Here is an 11,669-nt window from a genome sequence, read left to right as displayed (position 1 = left end):
TCTCTGAGTCTCTATTTTCTCATTGGTTAAAGAGAAATAGTAATAACATTATTGTAGAATTATGATAGGGAATAATTAGAAAACATATACATAAATACCTAGTCCAGAGAAAGGCAGTATGGAATAATGATTAAAGTAAGGCATGGACTTTGGAGCTAGATTATCAGACTTTACAATCCTGATCCTTCTACTTACTGTGTGATCTCCGGTGAGTCCCTTAATCCCCATGTGCCTCAGTTTTCTCATCTAGGAAAAGGAAATAGTAATAGTAGCCACCTTTACGTACTAAGAGAAGTTAAATAAATATATTATATATAATACGTGTAATATTGATAACAGTAAGTAGATAAAAACAGCATCTGGTGGATAACAAATGCCACCATATGAGTGTTTACTTTCATGTTTATCATCATAGAAATTCAATATCTAATCACTAGAAGGCACTACCAACGAAAAACAAGAGAAGTTTGAACAAAAATGAAATCAGAATGGGCCCCAGTGGAAGCAAAGACTTTCAAGAGCAAGACTTGTTTTGATAGTCATAAAACCACACAGTCCACAAGGATGTGTTTATTTAAAACCATAAGCCATATAGAAATGTAGGGACTGGAGACAAAGATAAATAAGATCTCAGTCTAATAAGGGGGACAAATAACTAAGCAAATACAGGTTGTTCCCTGCTATTGATGTTTGACACAGATAAGTGTAAAATAAATAAGAGCCACAGAGAAGGAACAGTCACCCTTAGAAGTCAGGGCTTGCCTCCCATTAATGTATTTAACAAATATTGAAAAGTACCTAGTATAAGGGAGGCACTATGCTATACAGATTCTGGTAAAGATAAGAAACAGATAAGAACACTTCTGTCCATATATAGTTAAAAGAAGATTATTAAAGTTGAGTCTTAGAGGATGAATGTGACCAGGTAAAAGTACAAAGCTTGATGGCTGCTTTATATTATCATTTAGGGGTACTAACTACTTGCTAAGGGCTCCCAGCAAAGAAATATCAAGTCTGGGACTAGATGCTAGGTTCCCTGACAGTCTTTCAGTATCTTCTCACACCACTTCACGGTGGTGAGAGACCACAGACAAGACAAGATTGAGCTATACTACATCTGGGTCACTGAGCACATTGACATATTTAGCCTTCAAATTAATTTCTGTATGTCATTTAAAGGAAGAAAAGACTTTTAAAGTCATCCTTTGCCTTCTGATACCTCTCTTCATAAAAAAAAAATGTTCTTTAGGATGAACATGATGTTTATGCTGCATATGAATTTGAATGAATATGAATATTGAGAGTGTATTTTGTGTGCTTTAGAATGGACTTAACTGAATTCATAGTGATGTGGAAATGCAAGGCATCAGAACAAGTTGGGGGAGTTTGATCTCAGCCCAGCTAGAGTTTGGTTAATACTGAGTTAGCAGGACCAATCTTGTGCCCTCCCGCGAACTTTTCCTTCTCAAATAATACTTGGAACAGGCTACACACCAGGCTTCCCGCTGGATGTTGAAGACATTCCTGCTGTTCTTTCCCACTGAGTCATCAAGAGAGATTCTGATTGATATTACATATGCATCAAGGAAATGTGCTGCAGCAAGGAACCTAATTTATCTTCTGATTTCTGACCAAACAGTGTGATTCACCATTCTTTCTATTGGGGGTGATTAAAATAGTCCTAGCTACAGAGAACTATCATGAGATCTCCTTGCTTTTTGGAAATGTACGTAGGTACAGAATCTTTAAGAGGAAGATATAGAAAATATTCATTCTTGTACAAGAATCCTACCTCTGTCAGTAATCAAAATTGATAAAAAATGAAATTTGTAAGCTGTAAATTCAGTTTTCAATCCTGGTTCTACCACTTTTTAGTCATGAAAAAAAAAAATCTCTTTCTACTCTTTGAGCCTCAGTTTTCTCATTAGTAAAATGGTGCCAATTTCCTTTCAGAGATGAGAGATTCAAGTGGAGCAAAATATGTAACGGTATTAGCATTGAATCAGGAATAGAATGTGTAGCCGTGACACAGCCACTCTCTTTCCCTCTTCCTTGAGATGTACTCTGCTTAATTTAGATGTTTATTCTTTCCTCTTACAATACTTGTTGATATTTCTGCATCAGGAAACATATACATATAAACTTTGTTTTCTTCAACAAGTATTCATTGAGCATACATTATTTTATAGGCACTATATAAGAATCAAAAATTGGAGAATACTACTGCTTATGATTTCCCATAATACAGTTTCTTCTGGGAAGAGACAGTGCAGAATGACTATTCAGCCTTCACTGGATGGGGGTCACTGAGTTCTACGGTACAGTTCTCTGCTGTCTTCTTTCTATGAGATACTACAAATCTTTACTACTTGAGTCTTTTTCAGAGTCAACATTGTTATTGTTGGAGCTTTACAAACACCCTATGGGTTACAAAAAGTAAAGCATACAGCCTCATTTTACAGGGGAGATAAACCAGAAGTTAAAATGTCTTATTCACAACAGGATTGTTTATGTCATGCCAATAACTGAGCCTTAGATTCCAACCCCCATTGGAGGGTTTGTTTTTTTTTTAACTTTTCTTTTTAACTTCTAAAATAGCTAACTTTTAGTATAATTTTCTTAATCTATCAATGAATTTCAAGTCAAAACTCTTTTCTCGGGGCACCTGGGTGGCTCAGTAGGTTAATAAGCCTCTGCCTTCGGCTCAGGTCATGATCTCAGGGTCCTGGGATCGAATCCCGCATCGGGCTCTCTGCTCTTCAGGGAGTCTGCTTCCTCCTCTCTCTCTCTCTCTCTCTCTGCCTGCCTCTACCTACTTGTGATCTGTCTGTCAAACAAATAAATAAAATATTAAAAAAAAAAAAAACTCTTTTCTCTGTCTTGGCATGATAATCTCTTGGCCCTGACCTTTGCTCATTTAACTTGAATGAAATTTAGGCTTTTAGAAAATAGGCATTCTTGGGGCGCTTGGGTGGTTCAGTAAGTTAAGTGTCTGTCTTCAGCTCTGATCATGATCACATGAGGATGGAGTCTCACGTCCAGATCTTTGTTCAGTGGGGAACCTGCTTCTCTCTCTCCCTCTGCCTGCTACCCTCTCTACTTGTATTCTCTCTCTTGCTCTCTGTCAAATAAATAAATAAAATCTTTTTAAAAAATAGAAAATAAGCATTCCCAAGTTGTCTGTCGCAATTGCAAGTGGACTATGTCTTTTATCTCCCTGATCCATCTTGGGGTGGTAATTCACAGGTAACCACATTGTAGACTAATATGTGAGAGAAATGGAAGTGATCCTATGACAACTAGTTTAACAGAAGAAAGTAGAATATTTTTAAATGTGCCTATATATCTTCTAAGGATCAAAGATGATTATTTCAGTAACTTAGATCCTTGTTTAGGGACAGCTACAGAGTGATCTAAAAGTTTGTTTAAGGTAATAAACATTTTAAGTTACCAACTTATAGTCTACTTAGACCATGAAAAAAAAGAAATTATCTTATGAATCCAAGTAGTTTTTCATACTATGAAGGCAGTACACAGGATTCACTTAATCAATAGTTTAATTAATAAAAAATTATTGGGTGTATTCTGGGCTGGGCACTGTCCTAGTTGTTGTTCTAGTTGTTCTGCACTGTTCTAGTTGTTGAGGATACAAGAGCTAGTTGTTCTAGTTGTTTTGCACTGGTCTAGTTGTTGAGGATACAAGATACAAGTTCTAGTTGTTGAGCATACAATTGACTTAGCTTCTTTTGTTGAAAAACATGCTAGTCAATGAAAGATACAGGTGAGTACATTTTAATACAGTAAATAAAGCCCATTACATACTAATTAAGAGAAATAGGTAATGTGAGAACACCTTAGAAGAATAACTGACCGGATTAGGTGTGTCAAGAAAGTTTCCTTAAGGGGCACCTGGGTGGCTCAGCTGGTTAAGTATCTGCCTTTGGCTTGTGTCATGATTTCAGGGTCCTGAGATTGAGCCCCAGTTGGGCTCCCTACTCAGCAGGGGGCCTGCTTCTCTCCCTCTCTCCCCTTCTACCCCTCCCCTTTTCTCACATGTGTGCACATGCATGCAGGTGCATGCACTCTCAAATAAATAATTTTTTTTAAAGGGAAAGTTTTCCTGAGAAATTGATGGGATGTGGAAAGAGGAATTTTTTTCAGGCAAAGAGAAAAGTATGTAGGAAGACAAAGAGAATAAAAAGCTCAAGGTGTAAGCAAGGATGTGAAAGAAATTTGTGTCGTGTGAATTACTGTGAAGGTTGATGTTAAGGGTGGGAAGTCTTAGCTGAGTTGTTTTAAGGACATAAGTTTTTATTCTAGGTAAACTGGAAGACACTGAGGGGTTTTAATATGGAAATGATATGTTTTTTTTTGTACTAAGTAGGGCTATTCTGGAGGGTCTGTATCAGAGCTGGTTGGTATAAAGGCGGGAAGCTACTCAGAAGGCTTAGGCAATAAAATCAGTCAAGGAGGAGTGGTACCCAGGTCCAGAAGAGTTGAAGTGGAACTTCTCAGAGAGTAGATGGACTGTGTGAACGTTCTAGAATGTAGTGCCAACAAAATTTGCTGAGGGAAGGATACAGAGGAAGTGGGAGAAAGTTCAGAGATGTGTTCAGATTTCTGGTTTGGGCACCTACTAAGATACTACTGCTACTCACCCTTGTGAATAACACTGAAGAGGAACGTGTTTGTAGAGAGTGGTGGTAGGGGCAAATAAGTTGAGTTGTATCAACCTTAATGGTATCTATGGTAAGTCCATTCTGGGAAAAATTGAACAAGGACATTCTGCATGATGGCATAGTCAGTTCCCTTCCCCTACAAACAACTGTCTTCCAGAGTGGAAGTGTGTATTTCCTTAGCGTTCTCGCTCACCCTAGACTGAATTGCAAAAAAATTCAACTATTTTTTTAAACATTTATTTATTTGTTTATTTATTTATTTATTTATTCAAGTGAAGGGAGTGGGCAGAGGGGGTGGGAGAGGGAGAAAGAATCTCAAGAAGACTCTCCCCTGAGCATGGAGCCTGACCTGGAGCTTGATCCCATGACCCTGAGTTCATAATGTGAGCCAAAACCAAGAGTCGGATGTTTAACTGACTGAACCACTCAGGCACCCACAGATATTTTTATTCTGTCATTTCCTTTCCTTCCCTTCTTCCCTTCCAATCCTGTTTCTTTTGATAATCACAAATACATCTCAGCTGGGTTTTCTTCCATTTCCTGACTCAGCTGTAACTTTTCTTCAAATCCACATTTTTTACCCCAGAAAGGAGCAGAAGTGTTTCTAGAAATAAAAGTTACACAATACACCTTCAAGGGCTTTTTAATCTCCAGTGATAGTGTAGGACTTACTGTCCATGTGACTTTAGGAAAATGCCAATTAGATACTTCAGAATGAGAGTTGAAAATAGTAGATTGCAATTCCATTATGAGATCCAGCTCTTTCTCACTTTACACAGAGATTCTCTACAAAGTCACAGACACATTATGATAAACAAGATTAGATAAGGATTCAAGTCACTAGGACAGAAACAAAACCATTAATTAACCCTGAGATAGCAGCAAATTAAACAAACATGCCATGCCAAATACACTGAGAAATCAGGAGACATTCAGCCTGGCTTTAGACCATGGTTCCCCTGCTTTCTCTAGGTCAGAGAGAAAGTTACCCATAACTAAGCAGAACACATACTTGCTCTCCTGTTTAGAACATGACAAAGCAAATTTGTTGGGCTGTGGGTAGTTTGGAAGTATTGGCATTGTGTGAGCTGAGACTTCTAAAGTTTGTTTTTTCCCTGAAATGCAAAATTTTAACTGTATTTATTGCTCAGTCACACACACAAAGAGTCAGACTACTTTGTTCCTTAAAATTGTCACTCTGTAAAGGCTATTACCTGTGAAAGGAAAAACTCTGGGTGTTTGAATTATTGCCAACATATCTGGAACTTTTCTCAGGGAATCGGGGATTTTAATTTGAGATCAAATACCAGTGCAATCTAATTATTTGAACTTTCTCTGAACTTTGCTTTCCAGTTATTATGGGGCTTGTTTTTGTTTTGTTTGTCTTAGAAATACATGTATATGGGGAGATAGGAAGGGAAATGAGCGCAATGAGAGAAGAAAAGAAGGAATTCTGGACCTTCTGTGTTCCTCAAGACAATGAAACCTTTTCTGTACTTGTCTTATCTGCTATTTCCAAAAATGGGTATGAAACATTTGTCTGACTTTATTGATAAAGAGATTTAGTCTCTTTCCAGGTCACACAACTGTTGAGGAAAAGCTCTAAGATTTTAAAGCAGTTCTATCTGCCTTCAAATAAGATATTCTTTCTGATACTGATAAATATGGAAATTTTATGCCAAGCAAGAATACTCTTCTTTAAATGGTCTAACACCAAAAAGGCCACATTAACTTATAGAAATAATGAAAATAAATGAAGTATTTTCTTTTTCCATTTTAAAGGGATATGCCATCGTGTTATGCTACAAGGAAGCAAGGTGTTAACTTGTAATACTATCTTTCCTTCATTACTTATACATTTAATTCTGGGCTTTTCTGTCCAGAGAAATAACTTACTGAGTTGATAGGTTTTCTGTTGTTATTTTTTTTTAATGTTTACCATTCCATTCACCTAGACTTTTATAAATGTGAACATTTTAAATTTTCAGACTAAAAATATTTTTATTGATAAAATCAGAAAACTAAGTTATTGCTGGTGTCCCATATCACCATTGAGTCCCCTAGATACAAGTACCTCTGATATAAACAGTCCCTCATAGGAGCCTAGTACTGTTCCTCACAGAGGAAAACCTTTGAGTAAATTTCATAGGATACTTTTCATTCATCCACATAAATATTTATCGATTATTTATGTGCTGGGTAATAATAATAGGATGCAAGCACAACCATGTTATAAAATATTCAAATCAAATTTACTTTATATAATGTTGGCCATAAGCATGTTTAGATAATGTTGCCTAGGGGCGCCTGGGTGGCTCAGTGGGTTAAGCCGCTGCCTTCAGCTCGGGTCATGATCTCGGGGTCCTGGGATCTAGTCCCACATCGGGCTCTCTGCTCAGCGGAGAGCCTGCTTCCCTTCCTCTCTCTCTTCCTGCCTCTCTTGTGATTTCTCTCTGTCAAATAAATAAATCTTTAAAAAAAAAAAAAAAGATAATGTTGCCTACAAATATCCATAGCATTAGATATCCAGACTCTTGAGATGCTAGCAAGAGTTTATGCTACAGAAGTAGCTCTGTGGATGTTTTCATTCATTTCTTTTTTCTTTCTCAGTTTGAATCTACTAAAAATCACCTTCTGAGTGACCTTCCTGCCTTAATCTCTTTAAAACCTCAGCAAGCTCATTTTATTTTTACCGTGTCACTAGAGTGATTTTCTAAAACATGCTCTGACCACATCTTCTCATTTTAAAGCTTCTAATATTTTGGCTAGAGAAAAAAGTCGAGATTTGTTAGCATGTAATTGAGAGCCTTTTATAACCCAGCTACTAGTTACTTATTTTTGAACCTTAATTGAGTAGCTAATACTTTAGTCACATTCTGCTACTTTATAAGGGGTTTTTTTTTTTCCCAACAAACCAAAAATGTGTATGCCTCATTGCCTTTGCTCATGATTTTTTTTTTTTTTTTTTTTTTTTTTGGACCTAGAAAATCTGTCCTTTACACTTCCTTGTCTGTTTGGGAATCTTTTTAGCAACCTTGAAGGCCAGTTGCAAATGTCTTTGCTTTTCCGTATTTTTTTTTCTTATTTTTTTTCTTGGACTCCCTCAGATAGATTAAACTGTTCTCTTCACTTTGTTTCCAAAGCACTGCACATATACTTTTATTATAACACTGATCACACTGCTAACAAAAAGCTATAATGCATGTCATTTAGCCCCAGTAAACCATGGGCTCATTTGTCTTTGTCCCATTCATCTTTTTATTTTTACAGCCTAACACAATTCTTGGTCCAGAGTAGATACCTAATAAATGTTTGCTGAATTGCTAAATTAAATTTTGATCTATTGCATTTTTCTTAAGGCTCCTATATGACTGTGGTCTCTTGTTTTGTCCTGAGCATATAATATGTTTTTATCAAGGTGGGGGTGGGTAGTGAGTCCCACAGTAAATATTTCAGTGTCCAGTTATTACAGTAATCTTTTGTTAACTCTTATAAACTGACTCCCTTTGTTTCTTCTTCCTCTTTATTTCTAAGCTATTCTGTTTTATGTTCTAACCGTGCCTATTTCTGTGATTAGCATATTGCCTCAATATTTCCCTCCCTCTACCATTCTTGCTGTGATTCTGAGCTCTATGTCTTTTCTCCACAGTCCATTTTTAGTGCATTTTTTTTCTACAATCTTTTTTATACAACCCATATAGTCACTGACTAGAAAGCAGACTTTACCCTTTTAGTAATCTCTGAAGAACTAGCCCCTTCATTACTTGATTGAGGATATATTCTGAGTGTGCTCACTAAGAGCATGGCACTAGATGGTATTTCATAGGGAAACAAAATGTATTAGTTATGGTCCAAACCTCAGGGTCTCTATAGTTTTGCTGAGGAGGTAAAATGTCTTCATAAATAACTCTAATAAATTATTAAATCTTAGACCATTGACAAGAATCACAGCTTCCTGGATTCTTCATAAATAAGTATCTTCATAAAGCAGCTTGTTCTAATAGGGTCACAATGATAACCCCAAGCCCACTGGGAAGATTTATGATAGGAACCTGCTGTACTCACACTCGGCATTTCAAGCTTTGATCTGAGCTAGAAGGTGAAAAAATTTAGGGTCTAAGTGTGAATGTGTTCACATCTGTGTGTTTCACACTCAGATGTGAAACACACAGATGTGAACAATCCCACGATAATTGATTTCGTGGGATTGGTTTTTGTTGTTGTTGTTGCTGTTTGGGGGGGGGGGTGTTTGTGTGTGTATATCTGCACCCAAAGTCCTTTATCAAATGTCCCTCCCTCACAACTAAATCATACTCATTAGGTTGCTAGTGTTAAGGAGTTGTTCTAAGACATGTACAAACAATGCCTTCATTTGACCAACAGGAGTAATTCTCTAAGATGTAGTGAGTACCTTATAGCGGAATCTTTTGTTCAACCATGTGGCTATGACTTCTTCCCTCTTTGTTGCCCTGGCAACTATTCGTCATCCTGTAGAACTTAGCCGAGACAAAGCATCTTCACAGAAGCATTCCAGGAGTCCCCAGACTGTTGTAAATACGTTTTCCTTGTGCTTTATTGTTATCTTGAGAATACTCCCATTGTAGAGCTGACTACCCTGAGCTTAAATATTATTTTAGCTATTTTTATTTTTCACTAGAATGTTTGGGCTTCATGATCTCCTACCTTCTATCTTTCCTTATCTGCAACTCCTTCCTTTCCTTCTTTCTTCCTTTTTGTTTTCATCTTTTTCTTCATTACACACTCCTTGAGCAACCATTCCTTAGCACTTGGTGTTAAGGAGTATAGAGGTAGAAGGTGAATATTTTGTTCATTTCTTGGATGCAAATGTGTAAAAGGAGAGTGAGGATGAGCCTACAGAAAACATTTTATAAGAATAAAGTAAGATAATGCATAAAAAAGCATATAGAATGTTCATTGTCAAATATTTCTGCTCAATAAATGTTAACTATTATTGGATTTTTAAGACTTATTTTCTTCACTTGGAAAATGAAGATTATCTAGCCATAGGGTTTAGGGGAGCTTACATGAAGTTTGTTTCAATTATGTAGATGCTCATGTTACATAGTAACTGTATAACACATAGTAACACTCACTGTCCTAAATTGATCCTCAAAGAATAAGTAAAGACAGAAATTTCAAAGAGAGATTATTGGTTGATTTTCTTTGGCCATTGGCCCTATTCAATGAAACAGGAATAAAATTTATTTTAGGTTCTCCTCTCTGAAGCTGAGTTGAGGAGTCTCACAGAGAAGAGACTTGCTAAGAATCAAGATTAGGCCATGATTGAGCTTGGAAGTCTTGCTGGGTGGCAACAATTTCTGGCAGCAGTCTTAACTATTTGGTGCCAAAATGTCTGCACCTGTAGCACCTGTGTGATGGAAAAACACTGTTAGCACAAAGGGTGATAATGACAGGAAACTTAGAAAAATCTTATTACTGAATTCTTAATTGCAAGAAAGATGTTAGACAATGAGACTGGCATCATGTAATTTTGATATTGTGTATAATCAGGTTCCTGTGTACATTATTATGATTATTATTTTGCACTGGCTTTTTTTTTCCTCTTCTCCTTAGGACATCTCATCTGCCAGACCTCCCAAATCCATCTCTTTCCCCACTTGTCTTTTTCTTTTAAAAACTGCTCAGTACGTCTCACATAGGGATAGACATCCTTCTGCATGTTACCCCCTGTCTAAAGACTGAAGGAGTAACTGAAAAAGAAAAACTTGTCTGTGCATCTGTCAATACCCACATCCAAGGCCCACCATAGCAGGACCTACAAGAGCCTCTGCAAACTGACTGCAACTGACCTTTGCAGCCTCATTGCTATCGTTCTACCTTATCACCTCTGCTGTCCTTGTGTGGTCTCATCACTACTATCTCCCAACAGCCCTTATTTTCTCCATGATGGTCCTATGTTTTTCCATCTGTAATGCTTTATCCATCTGTAATGCTTTTATAGGAAAACATAGGAATTGTTTTCCTATACAATTTCTGGGGCTTAATTGTTACGAGTGTGAACATTGAAATCATAAACCAATTTGTATTAAAATTTACTAGTATATGACCTACTATATTCAATATGACATACATTAATAATAAAAGATAAATTAATAATAAATATTATTTACTGAGTTCTTATTATATTCTAAGCTTGGAGCTAAGATATTTGCATCCATCTATTGATTCAACATGTATTTATTGAGTGCTTAATATGTACCTGACATTGATACAGATGCTGAGGGTATAGATCTTGTTCCTCCCTACACAAAGCTCATAAACAACACATTCTCTCATAAAGTATGGAAATGGCTTAGCCCAATGCTAGTGTATAAAAAGCACTCAGTGGGTGGAAACTCCTATTGTATTTCTAGTATTCTTTAAGAGTCATTGAAAATATCATTTCTTTTGTAAGTAGTTCACTGACATCTCCTTTTTATGTCCCAGCAACCTACACTTGCAGCTTAAAAGAGAACATTTTTAACATCTTGTTTGTCTTTCCTATGAAACCTGAGACTCCTAAGATATGAATCTAAACTTCTAGAGCAGGGCTCTCAAACTCAGCACGACTAGCATTTGGGGATGGATAATTCTTTATTGGGGGGACACATGCTGTCCAGGGCATTAGCATTATGCACATTTAACAGCATCCCTCATTCTACCCACCAGATACATTAGCACTTTTTCTTTTTTCTTTTCTTTTTTTTTTTTTTTTAGTTATGAAAAAGTGTGTATTGCCTCCAGACATTGGTAAATGTTCTCATTAGGCAGAACCATCCCCATTGGAGAACCCCTGTGGTTCTAGGTCTAAAACTGTGGCAGTTACAGATTAGTCAGTGATTGAATAAGAAACATGGAAAACAAAAATAGGAATCGAGGGAGGAAAAAAAAATCATGGGAAAATGAAAGGAAAGAGATAAAGAGGGAAGGAGGGAAGAAGCGGGGAAAGAAAAGGAGACCAACATTTAA

Source organism: Meles meles, chromosome 8 (genome assembly GCF_922984935.1).
Source record: "Meles meles chromosome 8, mMelMel3.1 paternal haplotype, whole genome shotgun sequence".
Classification (NCBI taxonomy): domain Eukaryota; kingdom Metazoa; phylum Chordata; class Mammalia; order Carnivora; family Mustelidae; genus Meles; species Meles meles.
The sequence above is the reverse complement of the archived record's forward strand: the minus strand, read 5'-3'. Positions refer to the sequence as shown.